Source organism: Rhinatrema bivittatum, chromosome 1 (assembly GCF_901001135.1).
Source record: "Rhinatrema bivittatum chromosome 1, aRhiBiv1.1, whole genome shotgun sequence".
Classification (NCBI taxonomy): Eukaryota; Metazoa; Chordata; class Amphibia; order Gymnophiona; family Rhinatrematidae; genus Rhinatrema; species Rhinatrema bivittatum.
The window spans coordinates 342,295,020-342,320,513 of record NC_042615.1 but is presented as its reverse complement, the minus strand read 5'-3'; the positions used below and the strand labels follow the sequence as shown (position 1 = coordinate 342,320,513).

Below are 25,494 nucleotides of genomic sequence, written 5' to 3'. Positions count from 1 at the left end.
ATCAGCTTTCCCCCCCCCCCCCCCCCCCCGCCATCGAATACAGTTTCATTCGGATTTCCACTCCCCATATGCATGACTTTGCACTTCTTGGCATTGAATCTCAGCTGCCATATCTTCGACCACTCTTCCAGTTTCCTTAAATCCCATCTCATTCTCTCCACTCCTTCCGCCGTTTCCACTCTGTTGCAGATCTTAGTGTCGTCCGCAAAAAGACAAATCTTACCTTCTATCCCGTCCGCAATGTCGCTCACAAAGATATTAAACAGGACCGGTCCCAACACCGATCCTTGCGGTACACCGCTTAAAACCACTCTCTCTTCAGAGAGAGCTCCATTTACCATCACACATTGTCTTCTGTCCGACAACCAGTTTGCAATCCAGGTCACCATCTCAGCACTCACTCCTAAGCTTCTCGTTTTATTCACCAGTCTCCTGTGTGGAACTGTATCAAAAGCTTTGCTGAAATCTAAGTAGATGACATCGAGCGCTCTTCCTCGATCCAATTCCTTGGTTATGCAAAATACTTGCTCACAGTGGGAAACATCCGTTACAGATGTACATAATAGAAAACATGAAAAAATATAAAAATAAAGGTAATAATCCAGAAACAGATAGCATTGATTAATGCCCCCCACCCCCATGCACTACCCAAATGCCTGTTGAAACAAAAACATTTTGGGCTTTCTGTTTTTTTTGATAATCTGCTTCTAGTTGCAGGCCTACTGGAACAAAATTCCAGAGCATAGGATCGGCTGAGAACACCTGCGATCTAGAATCTGCCCAGTCACACGCTGCAGCGCGGGGAAGAAACATGCTCCTCTTAATCTCGGATCGTGGACCTCTAGCTCGTACATAATGATTGAACCAGCGCACTCAGATAATCGGGTCTAAGGTTATGGATTGCTTGGAAAGTTAAGATGGCTAACTTTAAATTTGATGCACCATACAATAACCCTGACCCCCTTCTCTCCCCTCCCCCCCCCCCCCCCCCCCCCCCCCCACACACACACACAGAGCTATAATTGGAGATATCTGGGAAGAAAAATAAGTGATGGAGAGACGAGAGTTATGAGAGGATGGCACATCAGAAACAATACTAAAGCAACACTACGACAGAATAGCTCCTCGTATAAAGTCTTGTACCATAGCGGGAAGTATGTGCTGTCAGAAAGGAGGAGCATATGCTGCTGTGAAGCTGGGCTAACCAGGCCAGCTAAGCCTTGCAGTCAGGGCCTCGGAGAGAATTGGTGAACCCCGCCCCAGGACACCTCTGGTCCCATTCACGCATGCCCTCCCGGCAGGCGTTGCTTGCTGCACCTCAGCGTGCAGTGGGGAGCTGCAGTCACAAAACTGCCCTTCCTACCAAAGCTCGCTGCTAGGGTTGTCAACTGGGCTGATTTATTTATTTATTTTTTCTTTTTGCTGGACTGTACACACTACTGGGGTGCTGTACAGAAAAAAATAAAGGAAAGATGAAATGTTTGGGCATGTCCTGATTTTAGGTTTCCAGCTGCAGCTTAGCATCCGATCCTCCCCTTTGTGATTGCACAGTACAGTGTGCGTATTCGTAGCTACTCTATATTCAGTGTGTGTCGGATATAATTTGTTTTCTATCGCTTACATAGACATCTGTCCACGATTTAATCAGAGGCTTAAATGTTTAAAGGACACTGATTTGGCCCATTTAGTTGCTAGCAACAAACCTGGTTTGGAGTAAAGAAGTTTGAAGTAGTGGCCATGATAATGAGGCTCCAATTTAGTTGGCTGGGGAGTAACTTCAGAAAACATTTTCTCATAGAAAGGGTGGGAATGGATGTATGGCGCGCCTTGTCAGTGGAGGTGATGGAAGGAAAAGCCAATAAGAGCTCAGGAAAGCACAGGGTCATCATTAATTGCCAAAAAGTGAAAGGAATGCCTGAGGGTCTTTATTTGCTGTCCCGTTCTGTTTCTTTGTTTTTCTAACGGTGAAGAGTGGCAGCAAAAGTCGCATGTGCTAAAAACCCATCAGCAGAGACCCTAAACAGCATCTTCATGTGTTCGGAAATTTGACAGATTAAAGTTGGCCACCCTCCCGACTGCTCGGAGAGAGTACCAGACTACCTGACAATGCAGGTCCAACATGCAGTCATGTCGCGAGCTTTGTGGTGGGTCTTTTTTTTTTTTGTTTTGTCCTGCTCATGAACAGTGGGAACCTATCCCACCAGCTGCCACAGAAGGCCATCCTGCCAGCTGCTGAACATCAAAGGAGACCTATGAAACATGATCAGAGCAGCAGCAGTGCAAGTCTATAAAAGCACTACTGCCGTCTGCACCCAGGGTGTCCTGCCCTCCCTCTCCTTCCTCTATGGTGTGCACTTTCTGTTCAATGGAGGTGCAGTCAGGAGCGGAGAAGCCTGAGTGCCATGAGAGCAGACTGCAGCAGTGCTTTGATCCATCCTGTGCTGCTGATCTCTTGGTTCTTTTGGAAATTTGTGAGGATGGGGTTGCAAAGGGAAGGTATGAAAGTCAGGGAGGGATGATGGTGGGGATGAGTGAATGCCAGAGAGGAGGTAGTGGGGAGGAACGGAGAGAGAAAACCAGAAAAGGAATGATGTAGGGAGAGCTAGCGAGAGCCAGAGTGGGGATAATGGAGAGGAGGGCTTTGGGGGTGGGTAGAGAGAGTGGGAGATAGGTGGGGGAAAATCTCAGTGAGGGCAAGATGGAGGCCTGAGTGGGGAGCATTGGAGGTGAAGAGATGGGCTATTACTGAATCCTCTGCTGCGACTCTGAACGCACTCCACTGTACTCCTAGTATTTTATAGTAGTGATATATAAGGCTCAGGAGAGTTCCAGGGACTCCGACCCCCTCCTCTCTCTTTCTGTAAAGTCTTGTCTCTCCTTGTACATAAGTTTACCTTGTCAAATGGGAATCTCAGTGGGTCCATTTCAGACTTGTCTTAAAACATGTATCTCTCACATATAGATGGATTCAATCATGACAGAAAATGTTTAGGCCATCCTGATGATCATTGTGCTCAATAATGCAAACCAATGCAATAGGAAGGAGCTGTTCTTAAACCCTTCTCCCTCCTGCCCCTCTTCCTTCCCCCCCCCCCCCCCCCAAAAAAAATTATTTCAATAATGTTCAACTTCAGAGTGACTCCGAGCTGTTGGCAGTTTTTCATTCAGGAGACTCTCTGTAAAATGGAGCCTTATTAAAAGACAGAAACATTGGCATTTTTTCTGTCGGGCGTCACGAATAGCGGAAATAAAACATTAAGAAGACGTCCGTGCAGAGAAGACTCGTGAACATATAAGAGAAAGATAAGTGCTTTTTCTGTTAAACTCTGAGAAACATGAATCCCGCTTTTCCTAAATAGGAGAGACTATATCTGATTTTAAGTGCATAAAAAAATTTCTATCGCATACATTCCAGCGAAGGCATATGATTCTACTAAAATGGCTGAGAAGCCGAACCAGTGGCGTGTTCCACAATACATGGTACCTGAGACAGAGATTTAGGCAATTGAGCTCTAATAAATAGGGGTGATATATCAAGGCATGTGTGTATTTCTGCTTTTTCATTCATGCCTGTCTGTCTCATGGAGGATTTTGTTTTAGGATTTTCGTAAAGGTTCTCCCAAGTAACAGGGAATTTGATAAGATGTGCGGACTCGCTGTAGCGTAAGTTTTTTTTTTCTCTGACCATTCATTATGAAAGTATTCTCAAATAACTCACTGCTCTTCTTGCAGTGAAAGACCTGTTGTGTTTTTTTTTTGTTTTTGTTTTTTTTTTTTTTAAAGAAGTGAGGCTGCGTGGTATAATTAGGTTCTGTTGGAGGAATGTGAGTGGAATGAGGGTAATAAAGGTTTGCAGAGAATGTGAGGAGTCTGCAGGCTTTGTTAACTGAAATTTATTACCAGCGCGCCATGATGAAATTTGAGCTGGAACCTGTGCAGATGGTAGTCTAATCTGGAAAATATGCACAGGGGTTAATCAGCCTAGTTATCATTGCTGAAGGCACCTGATGGCTGCATCTGTAGGCTGGGGACAACCATCTGAATGAACAACACAGAGCGTCGGTGGGGACACAGCTGGAAAAGCAAGTTATTTGCAAAGAATTACAGAAAGCGTGTGAGTGAGCATGTGTGCATCTTGCCTTTGTGCTCAAGGACAGGGAGAAGCAGTGATTTCACTTTTTTTTTTTTGTAATAAATTTTTTTTTTTCTAACATCTTTTAAAGAAGCATTTCTATTTTTTTTTTTAAATAACTACATTAAACAGATAAATCAAAATCACCTATTTCATTCTGGCTTATTTTATTCTTGCATATAATAGTGGCTAAATATTTTGAAGGGTTTACTTAGCCACAAGTAAAGCTTTGAATATAACCAGGGCTTTTAATCAATAAAACAGTAAAAAAAAATAAATTTTTTTTTAAGTATTTATAAACACATAAGAATAGAAACCTTCAATATAACATGGATTCAGGGAAAAGAGGGGTTTATTATGTTTTGTTCCTAATTAAAAAAAAATAAAAATTTGAGGGTATGACTATAACAAAAAAAAAAAATGCACATTTTATTCTAAAAATAGAGATTAAATACAAAAAAATAACACATTGAATTAAAATAGAAATGAAATCTTGAGCGCAACATCCAAAAAGAAAGTAACTGGACTAAGAAAACAGCATTTTAATATTTTAGAGAATTTAAACTAATTGTAACCTTGTGGGGGGTTTTCTTGTTTTGCTTTTTGGGTTTTTTGGGGGGTTTTTTGCAAGTGTTTAAATCTGAATGCCAAACATGCATAAAAACCTGCCCAAGCTGCCTCTGTGAATCAGTAATACTAAACCAACTGAGCACATCCTGGCTTTATATCACCTTATTTACAGGCCGATACAGTACAGTGCGCTCCGGCGGAGCACATTGTTAACCGGCATTTGGACGTGCATTTTCAACTCGCTAGCTTTACCCCTTATTCAGTAAGGGGTAATAGCGTGCCGAAAACGCGCATCCAACCAACCCCCCCCCCTGACTAATAGCGCCCGCAACATGCAAATGCATGTTGATGGCCTTATTAGGTATGCCCGCACGATTCAGAAAGTAAAATGTGCAGCCAAGCCGCACATTTTACTTTCAGAAATTAGCGCCTACCCAAAGGTAGGCGTTAATTTCTCTCGGCGCCGAGAAAGTGCACAGAAAAGCAATAAAAACTGCTTTTCTATACACCCTCCGACTTAATATCATGGCGGTATTAAGTCGGAGGTCCCAATAGTTACAAATAGTTAAAAATTAAAAAAAAAAATTTAAAATGGGCTCGTGAGTTGAAAACCGGATGCTTAATTTTGCTGGTTTCCAAACCCGTGGCTGTCAGCGGGTTTGAGAACCGACGCCGGCAAAATTGAGCGTTGGCTGTCAAACCTGCTGACAGCCGCTGCTCCTGTCCAAAAAGAGACGCTAGGGACGCACTAGTGTCCCTAGCACCTCTTTTTACCGCGGGCCCTAATTTAAATAAATTAATTTACTGAATTGCACGCACAGGAGAGTGGCCTGTTCGCTCGCCCACTCTCCCCGCAATTTTTACTGTATCGGCCTGTTAGTTGTAGTAGTAGACATGCTGGGGCCCAGGGCCGAAACAGCAGGGTTCCCCCAATCCTGAGTTCTTTCCATCCTCCTCCTCCTAGTTCCTGTCACTGTCTCCATGTAGCTCTTTTCCAGTTGCCTCCCGACCTCCCCCAGTATCCCCTACCCTGGCTCCATTCCAGCCCCCTCTCTCCTTCACATCAGTTCACATAGGTGGCGGAGATCTTCCGGCCCTGCTACAGCAGTAGAAGGCAACATCACTGAGTTGCCTGTGAGCTGGCCTGCAGTCACAGGCCCTTGAGCTGCCCTGCCCCTTGCAAGGATTTCCTTAGCAACAAGAAGCCTGTGCAAGAGGGTGGGGTTTGTGCACATTCAAGACCTGCCCCGGGACCAGGCTATATTACCGTCACTGCTGCGTAGGCCCTGGTGAGGGCCCCAGGTAGCCGCGCTGGCTCCTCCACCCCCCTTTACTGCAGCACCAGACCTTGATTATATTTGAATTTTGTGGTTTTGATTTCACCAATGAAAAAACAACCCAGAGGTACGATGGGTGATTTCTTAACTGGTCATGCCCAGCCCACGTCTGACAGCCACTGAAAAGTGCATTTGCAGAGCGTAATTTCAAAAAAAAAATCTGCCCTTTTTTTTTTTTTTTCCCCAAACCTCTTCAACGTTTGACTGACCTGCAATTTCTGCCGGGGGGGTTTTTTGGGGGTTTTTTCCCCTCCTTTGTGTGCTTTTTCTGTGAACTCTGCTTTGCAAAACCTCTGTCCTTAGTTCATGTATATCTTGACATGGGGTTTGTTTCCTTTTCTTTTTCTTGCCTTAGGCAAAATTCCCTGGCTGACCAGGGTGGAGCTGTGGGAGCCTCATTTGTGGGTCAGTTCTGTATTCTGCTGCTGAAACCAAATGCAGGGTTTCACTCTGCCTTCCCCAGTCTCTCGGTGGCTGGAACCTCTTCAGCATCGACAGCACCCTAGGGAGCTGGAAACCAGGCCAGGAATCGGGCCCAGGGCTTACCTGAACTGCTATCAGACTGGCCCAGACTGGTTTAAATACTAGGCAGGCAAGGCAGAGAAGAGTGAGAAGAAACTTGTGCAATACCAGGTGCTTCCATTACATGCCTGTGGCAGAGATGGAAGGAAAGATCTGAAGCAGGAAAGAATGCAGTGCTACAGAGTTAAAAGATTTAAAACCTACAGGGAATGGAAAGGTTTATACAGTAAAGGGCTTTAACATGCAGCAAGCGAGTTTAAAGCAGCAGTTACCTAGCTTACCTGTTTTTTTTGTCTCCGTCCTTTCATTGTTCCTGTTTTGTTTCTCTAAATATACTATTAATTATACATATGTTTGTGTACATATATATGTGTGCGTGTACATGCATATATTTTATTATCCTTGTTTTTAGGCTACATGCGTGTCACGTATACAGACTATGATGGCAGCCCAGCAAACAGGGGGCCTGGGTTTTTTCTCTCCCCCCCCCCCCCCCCCCATATGTATATAGAGTAAAAATACAAAAAGGTGGCGGCAGGTGTACGTCTATCAGAGGAGGAGAGCAGCAGTTCCAAAACTGTCAGTTTCCACTTCTTCAGTAAATCCTGTAACATGTAAGAGCAGTGACTCTCCTGCGTGGCCTGTTTTTTATTGTGTGGTGGGGGCAGGGAGTGAGTTTGAGATGGGACTACAGCCACACTCGTGAGACTGTCATGATAGGAGACCAAGCAGGAAGTATGCTAATAATTCTGTGTCTGCTTGTTGGGAACAGGAGAGAAGCATGTGGGAGAAATCTGTCTGGTATTTTGGATACCGCAGCATGCACACAGCAGTGCTATTTAAAATTAGCAGCAGCATGCATTTAAAGGATCTTAAGTAATAGTAACAGGACCCAGAGGGATAACGCCGCTTGTTTGCTGCCTGTGACACCTGTGTGAGTCAGAGCAGCTGCCCAGCTTCACCATTTCACATTTCAGCCCGGTCTGCCGGGTCCTCTCGTAAAGGCATCAGCGGTGTATGAGCGGCAGGGCATGTGAACTGCCTTTTTAAGATTCTTGGCTATCTCGGGATACGAGGCGTGTTCCAGTTGTTACATTGGAGACCTCGGGTCAGAGAGGGACGCCGGGCGCAAGCTTCTGTTGGATCCTGCTGCTGTGCCACCTGGGCAGCAAAGAAACTCGGGGGGAGGGTTTGGTGGTTGCTGGCTGAAAGTTCACCACCATTTTGGACTTGTTATGAAAGTGAATGGCCAGCAGAGGGAGGAGAGTGTGTGTCAGTGCACCGGCAGTGATGAGAAGGAGCAAGGGCAGAGGAATCTCCCCTCCATGCACTTTCTTTCCCCCTAGGCCATGCAGCAGCTATAGTTTTGTCCATGGTTAGCAGCCTAAATGCTGAGTTCCTCGATAGTACTTCTCCGCCACTGTGTAGTGGTCAGGCCTTCTTAGACTGGGCATCACTAAACAACTGTTAACATCCTTCTTTACTGTTCTGGTTACAGGTTATTTCTGTCCCTATGCACTGGTGGGTAACAGGTCTGCATACCTGGGAACTTTAGACTTCCATTCACCCTGAGATTACCATGGATTGGCGGGGGGAGGGCAACTGCACAGTGGGACCGGATGCTCACAAATTTGCTCTCATAAACACTCTTACATGTTCACATTTACTTTCACTGCTCATTCTCTCACATTCTCACATGTCTATTGTTAAGGCCTCCGGAGACGGTAAGCCGCGACCGGACACTCACCGGCGCGGCAGACTGCTCCACTTACGTTGACTGCTTCGGCATCGGGGGGTCGTTTCGCGGCATCCCTGCTACTCACAACATGGCCGCGGCATCGGCCGTCTTCCTGCTTGCTGCTGACTCCGCCCCGCTGAGTTCCCTAGGGCCGCGTGCGGGGCAGAAGCTGATTCTTAAAGGGGCCACTACAGGAAATGGCAGAACACCTTCCTGTGGACCTCGGTTTGGATTGGACTTTTAAGGCAAGGCAGGGAGCCTCAGACCTTGCCTTGGCTTCTTGGCTCTAGTGGTTGTTCCTGTTCGTGGTTCCTGATTTGTTCCTCCGTGTGTGATTCCTGGATTGGCTGCCGTTCCTTCCCTGGCTCTCAACCCCTGGACTGATTGCGAAATATTCTGGCTCTTGATCCCTGGACTGGTTGTGGTACCTTCTGGCTCTCGACCCCTGGACTGGCTGCGGAGTTTCCTGGCTCTTGTTCCCTGGACTGGCTGTGGTACCTTCTGCTCTCACGACCTGCTGGAGGCGCCAGCTCCTGCTCTCACGACCTGCTGGAGGCGCCAGCTCCTGCTCTCACGACCTGCTGGAGGCGCCAGGTATCTGGATTACACGATCTGCTGGAGGCGCCAGCTATCTGGATTACACGACCTGCTGGAGGCGCCTGCATCCGGATTACACGACCTGCTGGAGGCGCCTGCATCCAGATCTTCTTCGTTCACCCCCAGTGACCCTCGAGATTGGCCTCGCCTTCCGACGGTAGGACTTAGGTTCATCGCCGGACCAAGGGTGCACCTTCCAAATCATAACATCTGTTTACACCTTTACTTCTGCCATACTACCACCAACACACACTCACTCACATCTCTCCCTCTTCCATACACCCATGCTCACTTGCACTCAGCTCTCTCCTACTCACCTACATACACTCTCAGATCTCTTCTTCCTACACAAATACACACTCACTCACTCTCACAGACATGCTCATTCATTCTTTCCACCACCCCCCCCCCCTCCCCCTTTGGGCTCCCGGAGCAGCAGCAGCCTCTTCCTTCTCCTCCTGTGCTGCAGAAGTGGACGCTGCCTGTTTCTTACTCCTCATTTGATGCACGGGCAGGAAATCACAATGTCGATTGGCCAAGGCAAACAGAATGGGGCGGGCAAGTGGCTGGATACAGGAAACAGGCTGTGCAGGAGCAGGTGGAGGCACGAGGAAGCAAAGTTAAGAGTTAAAAAGGTGCGGAGATGGTAGAAATCACTGTCTAGTTCCTCCTTTTTCAGCCACGCAAGACCAGTGACGTTCCTTTCTTCTTTTAGGGTCCAAGCAGGTTGGTTTTGCTGCAGCACCTGGAGATTTCCGGTATTGGGCCGGAGACCCAGTGATTCTTTTAGAATTCCGGAGTCTCCGGGCCAAATCCACAGAGTTCCCAGGTATGCAGGTCTGCCTTCTCAGCGATGTAAAATAAATGTGCCAGCTGTACTTGGTTTGATACATCAGGCCTGGAGCCTAACCGCCACGTCTCCACTGCTTTGCCATCAAACTGACAGCAAAAAGCTTCCCAACACGCTCATGTCCCTGTTAATGAGTTCTGAAGGTTAAATGGGACAGAGTCAAGCGATTCCTACCCCCTCCTTCTCTTCTCTGATCTAGATATCATGGGGGCAATTTTTATGATACCCATGGTGGCAGGGTAAGTGGCTATTTTGTACCCGCATAGATGTAAAGTTTCAAAGAGAAATTACTCCGGTGATTTCTCTATGAAAATTCATTGAGAGGTACCCAGGTATAAAAGTACCCGCACATCTTGACCCTGCTATATCTGCTGATGGACCTTGTGTGCTGGAAAGTGCATACATGCGTTCGAAAATTTACAATATGCCTATATTCTACACGCACACACCCCAACCTTCCCATGCCTGTAGAAATGCCCTTGTTTTTGTAGCTAAATCTAATCGTCTAACGATAACTAAGGGTCTGGATTTCAATGCTCTTTTGGGGAACAGTTTTCAAAACCCCCTAATTTCCCCCTTGCTTTGTAGTTAGCCGGCTGGCTGGTTCAAGCTCATTTTCCTCCATGTTTTGTATCTATCTTCAGCTGGTGCTCAACCATAGCCTCCTCTGACGTCCCTCTCCCTTCCCCAGTGTATACTTCAGTCGCCGCACGCAGTGTCTCTAGATGTTTTTTTGCTGTAAGTCCTGGTCTTCAATCCTCTTGACAGTCCCAAAGCGTGAGCAATTGGTGTTCGCCAAGGTGGCGGTTGAGCAAGTAGCATTAATGAGCTGGATTGCTTTTTCTTTCCAAAATGTGGGCTAGAGAGGTACTGCATTCAGTTGCAGGCAGCATGTCCTTTATAACCAGAATCAGATGCCGAAAAAGGGAAAAGTAGCTTTTAGCTGGGGGAAGGGAGCAGAGGCATTTGCCTGTGGGCCAAAATGCTGTTATGATTGATCAGCTGTTTAAGGCTTTTGTTCCAACTTGTGGCATATTTTATCTGTTAGGAAGCAACTATGATTTAATGCTGGCTGGCTGTGTGCAGTAACTGCTGGCAAATAAGTACTGTGAAGCTCAGGTTTGTCAAATTTACTACTTTGTACAGTGCTGTAGAATTCATTTGATCTCTGCTTGCCTCTTCCACCACCAGCACCGCCACCATGGCTTCGAGCTAGCTACCAGTTCTGCTGTAATTCAAGGCAGGGAGGGAAGAATTCATGGCAGTCTGATACCAGAACAGCTTCCCCCAGGCCTGAGCACTGTTTCTGCGGTTCTGTCCCATGCCAGCCCTTTAGCTCAGGGATTCTCAGCCCAGTCCTGGGGAACACCCTAGCAAGGCCCTGCTATGAATGTGAGCGACTGAAACTTACAGGCTTTCAAGCCGATGTAAATTTATTTATTTATTTATAGGTTTTTATATACCGATAGCCGTTTGCACATCGTATCGGTTTACAGATAACTAAAACTTTTTGACAGTGTCATTATACAGAACTTTTGGCACTGCCATTACATAGAACAGTAAACTCTGCATACAAGGGATAAACATCAACAAACAGAAACTGGGTAACTGGGTAATACCGTGCGCCGCAGCCAGTGCACGGTTCAACACGCAATTGGATGTGCGTCCATAATCCCCGATGTCAAACGGTGCTTAGCGCATCCAAAACGCACATCCAATTGAGCGCAGAGTTCATAGTGCTCATCACATGTAAAGTACATGTAGACGAGGCTATTAGCTAATCCCTGCGATGCAAAAAAAAAAATATCATGCACGGTCAGTGCACCCTCGCAATGCAGCAAATTTTACGCCAGCGACAGCACCTTGTAAAAAAAAAATCCCAATTCTTGCTTTCCGCGATCCCTCCTACCTAGTGTCATCGAGATACTAAGTAAGAGGGACCAAAGAAAGCGGAATCTTTTTTTTTTTTTTTTTTTTTTTTAATGGTTTGCGAAAAAAATGAAATTTCTGGGCGCCTAATATACTCTCACGATATAAATAATGCAGGCCGTGCATATTGTGGTTGTATATTGGAGGTGGGAGAAAACGGATGCCCGTATCGAGCGTCCGTTTCCCAAAACGCTGACAGCCAACTTCCCTGGGCGCCCGATGCCGAGGAGTTGCACAGTTTCCCCTAGCACCTTCTTTTTACCATGGCACCAAATTTTAACGGGTTCTCAGTCAGGAGTACCCGTTTAACATAAGGTGTAGAGGCACCAGCATAACACCATCTAGAACATAAGTAACTCCAAATAACTAACCCAAAGGCTTTGGAAGTACAGTGTTTGGGTTAGGTCAGGTTACTCTCTTCACCTTTTTTTGGTTCCCTTCCCTCAGAATGGGAGAAAGACATGCAGGGTTGTGTTTTTTTTTTTTTTGTTTTTTTTTTATTACTTTGTGAAATGGTTTGTAAATTTACTTATGTTGCTGACACATGCGGCTAGTGACTTCTGTACTCTCATGGTTTGTGTATGTTGCAAATTTTAAAGAAAAAAAGAAAACTCCTGCCATAAGTAAATTGTAATGAGGAACTAATATGTGGGTCCTGATGTGACTTAACAATAATGTTTTCCTCTCACTGGGACAGATGTTCGTCTCTTCCCTGTTTTTGTTCTATGAGAAAAAAACTTTTAGTACATTTGATGCACAGTGTTAGCTTGAAACAAATCAAGTCGCAAAACCAGAAAGAAAGCGGAAAAAGTCACTATACCTTGTATACTCTAGAGCAGAGCTTTCCAAACTTTTCATGTTGGTGACACACTTTTTAGACAAACATAATTTCGGGACAGTAATTCAGTCTACTAGCAAACCAGAGGTTAAAGGTTAAACGAACAAAATGTATTTCGACAATTTATGTATGTTTCCTTAAATATATACATAATAAAATGTTTCACGACACAACCTATCTTGTGAAAATCTTTCATTTATATTAAAAATATATAATATTCCAAGATTAATGTTGTTATAATTTATGAGTAACAATAATAAAACAAAGTTATTGTGTTATTCAATTTACCTCTTTAATGAGATATATGAGCTTGATGGGATGAGCACAGCTTTTGAATATTTGGTGTTAATAAGAAAGTCCAAAGGGTCTTCTGCGTAATTTTAAAAAGCTGGCCAGTTTCACACTATAAAATTATTTGATAGCCTCATTCAACTAATTCTATATGGCTATGAGAGTGAAGACTGGAATTTATAGGAAGGGACAGAATGTCAATATAAATCCTGCACCTCTAGTTCTGTAACTCTGTGCATCCACTGAAATTCCCCCAAACAATGGAGCTTGGATGTGTCCCTTACAGCTCATCATACTAAAGATGTTTTCAAATTCTGGTGTCACCTCACAGTAACAGCAGCACAAACACCTTCCACTTTTTGTCTGCCCATTTCTATTTTTCTCACAGGACAAGCAGGCTGGTAGTCCTCACATATGGGTGACATCATCAGGATGGAGCCCAATCACGGAAAACTTCTGTCAAAGTTTCCAGAACTTTGACTGGCCCCTACTGGGCATGCCCAGCATGGCACTAACCCTGCAGCCAACAGGGGTCCCCCTTCAGTCTTCTTTTTTCCGCACAGCAGTAGCCTCGCGGTAAAGGAGCTTTGAAGACGTTCCTGACAGGAATTTTCCTCACGGAATTATTAAAAGTTGAATTGCCCCACGGGGGTCCCTCCTCTAACTTTTCTCTGGCCGCGGTAGTCCGGTAAGTTTTTACCCATTTTCCATCGATTACCATAGAGTTTGGCCCTTGCGGCCTACTGGCCGTTGACCATACCGCGGCTCGATTTTTTTCAATGGCCATGGCGTCGGGGTTCCGTCGGTGCCCGGACTGTACTCACACCATGTCTATCACAGACCCCCTTGGAGTCTGTGTAATGTGTTTAGGCCATGAGCATGATGGACTGACTTGCACCAAATGTGCCCTCATGACACCAAAAGGTCGCAAAGCCAGAATGGAGAAGATGGAACTCCTCTTCCTTGCTCAGACCCCAACTCCCGTCCATTGCATCGACGTCGTCGGAACCAGTACCATCGACTTCACGTCAGCATCAACTGGTGACCGACCGCCATCGACGACTTCACGGCCATCGACACCCTCTACTCCCCCTCAGGATCGAGGGGATCGTAGGGAGAAACATCACCATGGACATTGCAAGACTCTGACCATCAAGAGGGCGAAATCATCGACCTCGCCACCGTCCGAGCCAAAGTCAAAGAAGCCCCCTCCAAGAAAGGCACCGACCATTCCTGCGACCGGATCATCGAGGCCACATTCACCCTATTGTGTTTTGGGAGCCGTGATTCCGCCTGTAAAGGTGGTCCCTCCGGCTATGCCTCTGCCTCCCTCTTCGGTTCCAGAGCTGGGGCTGCTTGCTCCAGGTCTCCGAGAAGACCTGGACCGGCTGGTTCAGGAGGCCATAGACAAGGCGATGCAACGTCTTCAGGTTCCTCCAGCACAGACACCGGCACCGATTGTGGAACCTGTCATCGACCTGATTCCAGCAGCGCTGGCACCGCTGTTATCCAGAATGGAAGCGCTGATGGCCACACTTCCACTGATGTATCATGGGTCTCCGATGGCTCCGATGCCCTCCCCATTGACAGCTTCATCGGGAGGAGAAACACCGTTCCGCATCCCTCCATCCGGAGTTTTGCCTCAGCCATCGATGCCGATACGTCCATTGATGCCTGCACCGATGCCTTCCATGCCATCTGTGCCTCCGGCGATTCCTTCGATATTTTCGGAGCCTAGACCGGGACCTTCAGGTATCCAACCCCCTTCTCGTCCTACAGGAGTGTCTGCTGATCCTTATGACACTTGGGGTGATGATACCTCAACAGACACTGATGATTTACCTTCACCACCTTCTCCCACTGAAAGTAGAAAGCGTTCTCCTCCAGAGGACCTCTCATTCATTAATTTTGTGAAGGAAATGTCTGAGTTGGTTCCTTTTCAACTTCAGATGGAACAGGATGACAGGCACCAGATGATGGAGTTACTCCAATTCCTGGATGCCCCCAAGGTGATCACCTCTATTCCCATTCATCAAGTCCTCCTTGATCTCCTCAAAAAGAACTGGGAAAATCCTGGATCAATTGCTCCAGTGCACAGAAAGGCTGACACTACTTACTTAGTTCAGTCAGCCCCAGGCTTTCAAAAATCCCAGCTCGACCTCCACTCAGTTGTGGTAGTCTGCTCAAAAAAGAGCAAAAAGGTCAAAGCCTCATTCATCTACCCCGCCTGCTAAGGAACAAAAGTTCCTGGACAACATTGATTGACGAGTGTTCCAAGGAGCCATGCTCATCTCCCGAATTGCTGCCTATCAGCTTTATATGACCCAATATAATAGGTTCATTTTTAAGCAGATACAGGACTTCTCTGAGTCCCTACCTGAACAATTCCAAGACCAGCTCCAAACCCTTGTAAACAAGGGATTTGAGGCAGGCAAACATGAGATTCGAACATCTTATGACATATTTGACACCTCTACCAGAGTGTCTGCAGCGGCTATTTCGGCAAGATGGTGGGCCTGGCTCAAATCTTCTGACCTTCGCCCAGAAGTGCAGGACCGTTTATACAACCTACCATGTGTCGGAGACAATCTGTTTGGTGAACAGATTCAATGAATGGTGGCTGAATTAAAGGACCATCATGAGACTCTCAAACAGCTCTCTTCAATGCCTTCTGACTTCTCCTCAAGACAGCCCTTCAGGAAGGACTCTAAGAAGTCGTTCTACCATCCAAGGAAGGCCTATCCGCTGCCAGCAAGGTCCCATACTACAAGACCTTATCAAAAACCTCAGCCTCGCCAAGCACGAAAACAAAAACCACAAGCAGCTCCCCAGCCAGGGCCTGCTTCAGGTTTTTGACTTCCGCTTGGAGAGCAGCAGCCAGATTCCTCTCTCAAACATACCAGTGGGAGGCCGATTGTGCCACTTTTACAACATGTGGCAGTCAATTACAACCGACCAATGGGTATTGGCAATCATTGCTCAGGGTTACCATCTGAACTTTCTCGCCCTACCACCGGACTCCCCACCTCTGCAGACATGGAGAACATCCGATCACTCCATTCTTCTAGATCAAGAGGTCTCCCTCCTTCTCCAGTCAAGAGCAATAGAACCCGTTCCGCACTCCCAGCAAGGCTTAGGGTTCTATTCCTGATACTTTCTGATCCCCAAAAAATCGGGGGATGTTCGTCCAATTCTCGACCTACGTGCTCTCAACAAGTACCTCCAGCGGGAAAAGTTCAACATGGTAAGCTTGGGATTGCTTCTACCTCTTCTACAAAGAGAAGACTGGCTCTGCTCTCTGGACCTCCAGGACGCATACACACATATTGCAATAACTCCAACTCATCGCAAGTACCTAAGGTTTTTAGTAGGCCCCAAGCGCTATCAATACCAAGTGCTTCCGTTCGGCCTAGCGTCTGCACCACGAGTCTTTACCAAATGTCTTGTAGTTGTCGCAGCTTTCCTCAGGAAAGAAGGTGTTCACGTCTACTCCTATCTGGACGACTGGTTAATCAGGGCTCCAACCCAGCAAACTGTTCGGTCATCCCTCGATTTGACTCTACACACTCTAATTTCACTAGGATTTCTCGTCAATTGCGAAAAATCTTATTTAGTCCCATCTCAAACCTTGTTGTTCATTGGGGCAGACTTGGACACCTTGCAGGCAAAAGCTTTTCTACCTGAACAACGAACGCTAACTCTTGTGTCTCTCGCTCACCAGTTGCAGTCTCAGACTACTGCAACAGCTCGTCAATTCCTCGTCCTTCTCAGACACATGGCGTCCTCAGTCCATGTCACACCAATGGCCTGTTTGGCCATGAGACTCATGCATTGGACTCTGAGGTCACAATGGGTTCAAGCTGTTCAACCTCTGTCGACCATTGTCCACATTACCAACTCACTCAGTCTGTCTCTCGCTTGGTGGAAAAATCAGACCAATCTCCTCCAGGGATTGCCCTTTCAAGTGCCAGATCCGCAACTCATTCTTACCACCGATGCTTCCAACCTCGGGTGGGGAACCCACGTGGCCGACCTGCAGACACAGGGTTTTTGGTCTCCAGAAGAAGCCAAACACCAAATAAATTTCCTGGAGCTTCGAGCAATGCGATATTCTCTAAGGGCTTTTCAGGATCGCCTATCAAACCAAGTCATCCTGATTCAGATGGACAACCAGGTGGCCATGTGGTACATCAACAAGCAGGGAGGCACAGGCTCCTTCCTTCTGTGTTAGGAAGCTGCGCAGATTTGAGTGGAAGCTCTCTCCCACTCGATGTACCTCAAGGCCACCTACTTACCGGGAATGGACAATGTTCTAGCAGACAAACTGAGTCGCGTCTTTCAACCGCACAAGTGGTCTCTCAACCCCTCAGTAGCAAACTCCATTTTCCGACAATGGGGTCATCCTCAGACAGATCTCTTACGTCCCCTCAGAACCACAAAGTGGACAATTACTGCTCCCTCATTCGCAGCAAAGGCTCTCACCCCAGAGATGCATTCTCTCTCTCATGGGCAACTGGTCTGCTTTATGCATTCCCTCCACTTCCTCTTCTCTCGAATACTCTCATGAAGCTACGTCAGGACAGGGTAACCATGATCCTGATAGCACCTCACTGGCCACGCCAAGTGCAGTTTCCAATACTACAGGATCTCTCCATCCGCAGGCACATTCCCTTGGGAAAGGACCCGCTTCTGATCACTCAAAACAATAGGAGCCTACGCCATCCCAATCTTCAAGCCTTGTCCCTGATGACATGGATGTTGAAAGGTTAATCTTTCAACTTCTTAACCTTTCAGACCCAGTTTCCCATGTCTTGATTGCTTCACAGAAGCCTTCCACGTGAAAATCTTACTCCTATAAATGGAAAAGGTTCACATCATGGTGTGCTTCAGTCCCTTGATCCCTTTTCCTGTCCAATCCCACAGTTTTTGGACTATCTCTGGCATCTGTCAGTCGGGTCTCAAGACATCTTCCATCAGAATACATGTTAGTGCGGTAGCCGCCTTCCATAAAGGTGTCGGATATCCCTATATCAGTACAACCCCTTGTAACATGCTTTCTAAAGGGCTTGCTCCACATCAAGCCACCTTTACGTCTTCCGGCCCCTTCTTGGGACCTCAATCTGGTTCTTGGTCGGCTTATGAAACCACCATTCGAGCCTCTTCACTCCTGTGAACTTCGATATCTCACATGGAAAGTGATTTTTCTTTTGGCTATCACTTTAGCTCACAGGGTTAGTGAGTTACAGGCCCTAGTTACCTATCCGCCTTACACTAAACTCCTGCAGGACTGGGCGGTACTCCGCACTCACCATAAGTTTTTACCTAAGGTAGTTTTGGAGTTTCACATTAATCCATCATACTACCTACCTTCTTTCCCAGGCCCCATTCCAATCCAGGGAAACAGGCTCTGCATACCCTTGACTGTAAATGAGCTCTAGCTTTTTATCTAGACTGTACAGTTGCCCACAGGAAGAGCACTTAGTTATTCGTCTCTTTCTACCCCAACAAATTAGGGAAGCCTGTAGGTAAGCAGACTCTCTCCTCCTGGTTGGCGGACTGCATATCCTTTTGCTATCAGCAAGCAGGCATTCCTTTTCAAGACCGTGTTAAAGCACACTCTGTGAGGGCCATGGCGACTTCAGTAGCACACCTACGATCTGTGCCACTTCCTGACATTTGCAGGGCTGCCACCTGGAGTTCTCTCCATACCTTCGCAGCCCACTATTGCTTGGACAAAGCCGGAAGACAAGATTCCATCTTCAGCCAGTCTGTCCTGCGTAACCTGTTTCCAACGTGATGTACCAACACCCTTCTGCCTGCCCGGTGGGGTTCAGGTTGCCCTCTACCAAATTCCACCCCAGTTGTTGTGCCTGTTGCACGCCGTTGGGAACATTTGGAGCATGTTCGGACATCCTCAGCTCGGTACTCATCCATATCTGAGGACTACCTTCCTGCTTGTCCTGTGAGAAAGCAAATGTTGCTTATCTGTAACAGGTGTTCTCACAGGACAGCAGGATGTTAGTCCTCACGAAACCCGCCCACCGTCCCGCAGTGTTGGGTTTGTAACATTTTGTTATTTTATTTTTCAGCACTGCCTGTAGCTTTCAAATAAGACTGAAGGGGGACCCCTGCTGGCTGCAGGGTTAGTGCCATGCTGGGCATGCCCAGTGGGGCCAGTCAAAGTTCTGGAAACTTTGACAGAAGTTTTCCGTGATTGGGCTCCATCCTGATGATGTTACCCATATGTGAGGACTACCATCCTACTGTCCTGCGAGAACACCTGTTACAAGTAAGCAACATTTGCTATACTCTATGGTCTCTTTGTTCTTTGTTGGTTGAAATGACTTTCTGTGCTCTGCTTATGTGACCGGGAGGTATTCTATTAGCATGTAGTTTCTATATAGGATACTGTAGAGCCCTAACCTGTTCTGTTTTCCTGATAGGTGTATTGGTGTTGTAGGGCCTAGTGTAATATTTGTAGTGTTGCCTTTTCATAGGTAGGGTTGTTACTGTTTGAGTGCTGGAAGTTAGTGCTATTTTGGTATGGGAGATTTACTATAATGTAATTAAGTTTACTCAAGGTTTTCTGAGGGCCAAGCCCAAACCCAGCATGTATAACAATAGGGTTAATATCATCTCTGTTCCAAATGTCTTTTTTAGGCAGGGTTTTCTGGTTGGCAGTATATCAATGCATGTAAATATAATATACATGTTGCCTCAGAAGACTGTACCTTGAATATCCTTTTTCATGTAAAATCTGTAATACATATTTTTTAAATGTATGGGGGTACAAAGGCTGTACGGTTGACCTAGGGTCAGGGCTTAATTTATGGGGGAATGGCCAGGAATGCAGTTCTGATATTGCTTTTCAGGTTTAAGAGGCAAAGCAGCAGGGGGTGTTCTACTCCAGCACCTCCCCTCCAGGCAGCCTGCAGGGAAAAATAGGGCAGGGGTTGGACCTGGAGCATACAGAGAAGAAAACAGGCACTCTGCTCCCTAATCCAGCCCCTTCCTTCTTGTTCCCCTTCTCCTGTCACTTCTCCTGTGTTGTAGGGGACAGAAGGAGTGATACTGAAGCAGACATTACAGAGCAAAGGCTGGTCCAAGAAAACAACAGGGAAGCTGGTAAATTAAAGCCAGGAGGCAAACAAATGATGAAAATGACCAAAAACTTTACAATTCTTTATTAAAATGTTCAATAAAAAAAAGAAAAATTGTGTCAAAGTTGTGCCCACAATTGTGCCTGACTTTGGCCGAGTTTCGCCCTCAATTAGGGCTGCGTCAGGGGCTGTAAAATATTAAACAACTCATTTAAAAATATAACTAAAAAATATTAAAGAATATCACCGACTAAAATAAAATGCACAATCTGTACTTTTACAGTCATGGTAATTTATCACATAGTTTATACATCAAAAAGATTCAAATTAAGTGAATTCAAAATGCAAAAGCAGTTGTCTTATAGTCATAACAATATTACATATTGAAAACAAATATCGTACTGTTAATGAATTAATAAAAACATAAATATGTATTTAAAATGTAATTAAATGCATGCCTTTCTTTAAAAACAAAAGAGAAAAGAAAAATAAATTAATTAAATAAATAAAATAAAATGATAAAATATTACCTTGCTAAAGTGACCAAATTCTAATATTATTGTTCCTGAAGGAAAAAATAAAGCGTTCACTCTCTTCTTGTGATCTCTAAATGAAATGTCACCTTAATTATAAACACAGAAGACTATAGAAACAATCCATGTACTAAATTGTCAGATGCATAAGTTTAAATATTGCACGAAAATGTTATAAAACATTTTTTAAATAGCTTTTTTTTTTTCAAAAGCTATTAAAATTATCATTTTATTAATTTTTATTTTTTTAAAGAAAGGTATGCATTTAATTACATCTTAAATACATATTTATGTATTCGTTAACAGAACAATATTTTCAATATAATATTTTATGATTAAAAGAACTGCTTTTACGTTTTGAAATCATCACTTAGGGCCTCATTTTACGCTAGCGCACATTTGCGCTATCAGCGCAAACGTGCGCTAGCGTCATCAGGGCGGGATCGGCCCCGGAAGAGTTGGAGTCGGGGCATCACCAGGGCTGACCCTGCGAAGAAAGCGCAGACAGCGAAAAGGTAAGGAGCCTTTTCGCTGCCTATTTCGAGCCCAATAACTACACCTTCTATGGTGTAGTTATTGGGCGCGATGCCGGCAGCAATCGCACCGCGGAGGTGCGATTGCTGCCGGCTAGCGCAGGACCGCCCCCCCGCCCCTCATTACCGCAGTTTTCTAAAGTATCGCAGGCCTGCGATACTTTAGAAAATGAGGCTCTTAATTTGAATTTATTTTTTGATGTATAAACTGTGATAATTTATCATGACTGTAAAAGTACAGATTGTGTATGTGATATTCTTTAATATTTTTTAGTTACATTTTAAATGAGTTAATTGTTTAATATTTTATAGCCCCTGACGCAGCCCTAATTGAGGTCGAAACTCAGCTAGAGTCAGGCACAATTGTGGTCACAACTTTGACACAATTTTTTTTTATTTTTTTTTTTTATTGAACATTTTACTACGGAGCAAAGAACAGACACAAAAGAATTTGAATTAGCACAAGTTTGAAACGTGTGAGCAGTAATGCCAATTGTAAAGGCTTCAACCCTGGCCTTGATAAATGGTACCATTACAACTTTCAAACTTGTCCTAATTCAACCCCTTTTTATGTCCATTACTGAGGGCTTAATTTCTGCCAGAACAAAAGTAGTTTAGTGAGAATATTATATAATAACTGAGGGAGGAGGAATACTTTTGATTTTTTGTCTATATATCAGAGTCCTCCATATTATATATTAGTACCAGATTCAGTATTTTGCTGTATAGTATCCAAGTTTGGGCACCATGTCTATCCCCCTGATTTGGAGTTATTTAGTTTTACAGAATAAGAAGCCATGACTGTACTAAAAGAGGAGAGACATTCCATGTCAATTGGACCAATTTAGAAATCATCCATGCTCGACCTCCTTTAAATTGAATACAGTTTTGTATGGATGTTCACTAGGGCTTCAAACAAAACTGCAAAATTGTTTGGATGCATCTCTTATTGGTTTGAGAGCTGGAGGCAGCTGAATGAAGGTCACTCTTAGAGACCTGTGCTCTGCGCAAAACAAAATGGCCACTTTGTCCAGGCACTGCAGACAAACAACCTCTGTTAGGGGCCTGAAAGTTTGTGGATTATTACAAACTCTGGTGCTAACTTCCTATGCAAAGTTGGGAACATAACATGAGCTTGCCACCCTTTTTATGGTCTAGCAAATTATGTGAAAAATTTTACCAAATAAATTTAAGGCCTACTTTGACTTCTCATTGCTCCTGATGTATACTTCGATTTAGGCCATAACTGGATCGGTAATCATGGTCCATGATGTTATATCTAGGATTTTCACTAAGAGGATTTGCAGCCAACTGGAAGCAAAGATATAGTTACATAAAGACGTCACCTTTTTAAGCAAATTTTTGCTGTTTTTTGGGTGCAGATATCTCTACTGTATAGTTCTTCATTTTTTTCTTTCTAATGTCATTTGATGGAGCACCATTTTTGCTACAAAAGTCAACCTATTTCATCTTGGATCCAGCCTTGCTTTGGTCGGAATTACAGTCCTAAAGAAAAGCATCATTTGCATGCGTGAATGCACTATGGTACCCAACTGTGAAACATGGAAATGAGCTAGACATGAAATTTTACAATGCAGCTGTTTACTGTGCTTACCACACTTTTAGCTTTTGACACACATTTGTTTAGACCTATTTTCATAAATTAAGTCATCAAAGTCAGTGCAAAAGTTTGTATGCATATTAGTTACCTTGCATTAGTCAGTGGTGGCTGAGCCACTGCCAATTCAGCAAAATTGACAACCCCATCGCCTAAGGGCCACTCCAGACAGCCAGACAAGGTACCAGCCATAGGTTTCCAAGCTTTTATTTAAGAACAAAATAAGAAAAGGCAAGACACTACATACGAGAATTGCTTAAACTGAAGATTTCACAAAAATTTACTTAGTCTTTTTTCCTGCCTTGCACATGCTTTTGCATGTCTCATCAATGCGTGACAAAGTGGCTTGTGAATAAATGTATCGCCTTCCTGTTGGTTGTTATGGGTACATCAAGGGTAGCAATAGTGTGCTGTTCTGGAACCCAACAGGTGTGTCTGTGCGGCGTCCAGTAAAATGACTTTGCATATATGATCAATCTACCAGGAATTATCATAGATGTAAGCTAAATACTGACCACGTTGGAAGCTGGATACTTGAAGGGCAGGAAAATATTAACGTTCATGGATTTCAGAAGATCACCCAGGGTGGCTCAAGACAATCTGCTGCCTGAGGCAAGGGATGAGATGGCACCTGCCTGCCCCCCTCTGACCCTTTTCCAAACACACACATACATGAGCCTTTCACACACAAGCATTCTCTTTCGCATACACCCATTGGGCCCCAGCCTCCCCCTCGCCTCTAGGTCTGGTCCGCAGCAACCCTGTTGCTGGGCCTCCTCTTCTGGGCTGCCAAGGGATGGGATCTGTGGCAGCCCTGCTACAGGGCCATTTCTTTGGACAACTTAGAGGGCTAATTGGTTGAACCATGGCCTCAGATGCTGACCAACCTTGGTACAGGGCCGACGTGCCTCCTATTTCCTGCCCGCTCGGGATTGATGCGCTTCCTACTTGCGCGGCTCCTGCAGTCATTTTCTGGGGCCTGCTTCTACAGGAAGGCGCACCTGGAGTTTTTGGATGTTGGCCCGGAGGCGCGGTAATTTCAGCAGAATTCCGGAGTCTCTGGGCCAAATTCAGAGTTCCCAGGTATCCCCATGGACCTCATTCAATCTTCAGCCACCTGTGGCCTCTTCTAATCTTGAGCCGGCGGCGACCCCATGCTCTCATTCAGTCTTCGGCTGCTGGCGGAATGGGAGCCTCTGGCGGCCCTGCAGCCTCTTCCTATTTCGAGCCACCAGCGGCTTCTTCCAATCTTGAGCTGCCGCCAGCCCCGTAGTCTCATTCAATCTTCAGCCACTGGTGGAATGGGAGCTGCCAGCGGCCCTATGGCCTCTTCTTTCACGAGATTGATTTTCAGGGGCAGATTGCAGGCAAATATCAGCCCGGGGGATATTTTTCAAAACTGGCCCACAAGATATCTGACTCACTCATGCACTTTCTGTGCATTGTGTGCTTCAGCAGCTCCCAAAAGCACATCAAGCTAATCATTGAAAGGAACACTTGGAGGCTGGCAGAACTGAAACCAAAAAAATCTCCAAATTTCATATTTTTCCTAACAAACTAAGAAGAGCATATTCTAGACCAGGGATGAGGAAACTGAGCTGCAGACCCCCTTCCATCCATATAATCGATTGGGGACCCCCCAACACACACACATATATATACACACACACACACATACACAGAGAGACACACACACACACAGACACACAAGAGAGACACACACAGACACAGAGAGACACACACACACCACAGACACACAGAGAGAGACACACACAGACATCAGAGACACACACACACACAGACACAGAGATGACCCACACACACAGACACAGAGAGACCCACACACACAGAGACACACACACACACAGAGAGAGACACACACACACAGACACACACACACACAGAGAGAGACACACACACAGACACAGAGAGAGAGACAGACACAGAGACACACACACACAGAGAGAGACACACACAGAGACACACACACACAGACACAGAGACACACACACACAGAGACACACAGACACAGAGACACACACAGAGAGAGACACACAGACACAGAGACACACACACACAGAGACAGCACACACACAGAGACACACACACAGACACAGAGAGACACACACACAGAGAGACACACACACACCCAGAGAGAGACACACACATACACACACACACACACATATATATACACACACACACATATATATACACATACACATATATATACATACACATATACACACACACACATATATACACACACACACACATATACACACACACACACACATATACACACATACACATATACACACACACATATATATACACACATACACATATACACACACACATACACATATACACACACACATACACACATATATACACACACACATATATATTTGGCTACATCTCATATACCCTAGATTCCTGATCTGGTGTTAGTTGTTTCCCAACCAATCAGCTCTTGATCCATCTGCCAAGTAATAAGACAACCACACTGCCAGCCAGTGACTCATACACATGCATTTGCTGTGGTGCTGCTTCTCCTGTGCTCAGTGACTGAACCCCTGCCGCAGCATTGCTGCCTCATTATGTAAAAGTTGATGCTTGTTGCCAGCTCTTCCTCAACCTGCAGCAGCCTTTTCCCTTTCCCATTCTCACCCCTTCTTGGCACACTCACTCTCCAGAAGACTCACCATTTCCACAGCCAGCTGCCCCTCAAAACTCAGCCTAGCCACTTCAGAAAGAAGTCTCACTAACATTGCCCATCCTCTCCCTTTCTGGCAGGGCCTTCCCTACTCCAGCAATTCTCACGGATTGTGTGCTGCAGCCTGTTGCTTTTGTTTCTCTAGGCTCTACTCTACCTACATACTTCTGGGGAAGTGAGGACTAGA

At 45.5% G+C, this 25,494-nt stretch overlaps 1 protein-coding gene across 3 annotated transcripts in view; it reads left to right on the top strand.

Moving 5' to 3' along the window:
* AFF1 (AF4/FMR2 family member 1) overlaps window positions 1-25,494 on the top strand; it is a 377,818-nt gene that overhangs the window by 217,075 nt on the left and 135,249 nt on the right. The window lies entirely within an intron of this gene.